A 1,745-nucleotide genomic window follows, 5' to 3' on the forward strand; every position below is an offset into this window, starting at 1 on the left:
TCGTAGTCTCAAATTTGTTTATCAGCTTGCTAAAGACTGTAGAATAGGATGTAGTGACCTGTTTGCATGTTGGAAAGCTGGTTTCGCGTTAGAAACAAATTCAACTGCAGGTGGTGCTACATTCCACAGTTGGGCTTCTCTGTCTTCTCAGGCATCTTTTCCACGAGCATGTACTGCAGAAGTTGCTACTCTACGTGTTTCAGTAATCACAGTTCAATGAAAGCATCGTAGTGATCATGAGAGATGTGCAGGATGTTTTCATGCTAGGACCATAAAAAACAAAGGCTTAACTGCAGCCATCAATCCATTTCCACTTTTCTGAATCTTTGAATTCCCTTAGTCTTTTCAGTTTGTCATAAAAGTCAGGTTTATAGATATTTCTCTTCATAATTTATAATTTAGCATTTAACACTTCAATTATCTCTGCTAATTACATATTATATACTCTCCTCAATTTATTCGATCACAAAGATACTCTTAGTTACTGCCTGTTTTCTTAAAAAAGTAATTGTCAGTGTTTTGGCCGTTGTATGAAAACCAAGCTCTTGGCTTTTGAGATTATTCATAAACTACTTCCTATCACATCCATTGAGAAAGGACCCAGACACCAGAAGTCCTTTGTTGTGAATGGCCAATGATTTTCATATCTTCTCATGGGTCTTTGACGGACCACGCAGCCCACTTTAACTAACCCACCATGTGACTTACTGCAATATATTCAAGTACTAATGGAATGTTCATCATTTCACTTTTTACCTTTCAGGCTTATTTTGAAACAATTATAGACTCACAAGAAGTTGGAGGAATGGTCGGTCCTGTTTTCCTTTCACCCAAATTCACCCAAAAGTGACATATATCTGTAGAACAATACTGAACCCAGGAAAATGACATTGGGACTATGTGTGTATTTTAAAGATGTACTATGAAACATACTTAGTTAATCTTGCATCTGTGTATCTTTCCTCCCAAACTGAACATTCCTTTCTCAGTAATACAAACTCATTCATATGATCTATTTTATAATACACTAACAACAGTCTCAGAAAAATAATATCAAGAAAATACCTCCAGAATACTAGCTGAGTAGAGTTTTACAATTTTTTTCCCTGTTCTTTTTGTCCATCGATATAGTCTATTAAAGGAGTAGAGTCAAATCGCAGTGTATTAAAAATCACATGGCATCCTTCTCTCTGTGTGGTTTTATCCTCTATCCCATATATATTTTTTCTCCTTTGTCTCACTTTGCTTTACTTTTTAGAAATTGCATTTGCTCTTTTTACCTAAACATTTTATTATGTACATTGTCAAAGAGAGAAAAGTTGAGAGAATTTTCCAGTGAAAACTAGATTCTTCAACTAACGCTTTACTGTATTTAGTTTATCACATATCTCTTCATCTATTCATTCCTCCATCCATCCATCAATTTATCATATTTTTTGTTGTTGCACAAAAAAAGCAATCAGCACAATTAATTGATAAAGCATTTCAGTATGCATATGCAGATTGCTTTTTAGAATATGAATTTGGTTTTATAATTAGGTATAATATTTACATGGTTTCAAAAACAATCCAGAGAAGTCTAGCTTCTATAGCTTTTTCATAGATTCCCATTACAGAATTTTATGACCTTTTCATTCCTTTCATTTGACTATAAGCAGATAGATATGTCTTTTCTATGCATTCCCATTTCCCTCTGTTCTTCCCTGGTCCACACTGAGTGTAGGAGCCAGTGACACGAGCAGCAA

Source organism: Galeopterus variegatus, unplaced genomic scaffold, assembly GCF_000696425.1.
Source record: "Galeopterus variegatus unplaced genomic scaffold, G_variegatus-3.0.2 Scaffold22179, whole genome shotgun sequence".
Classification (NCBI taxonomy): domain Eukaryota; kingdom Metazoa; phylum Chordata; class Mammalia; order Dermoptera; family Cynocephalidae; genus Galeopterus; species Galeopterus variegatus.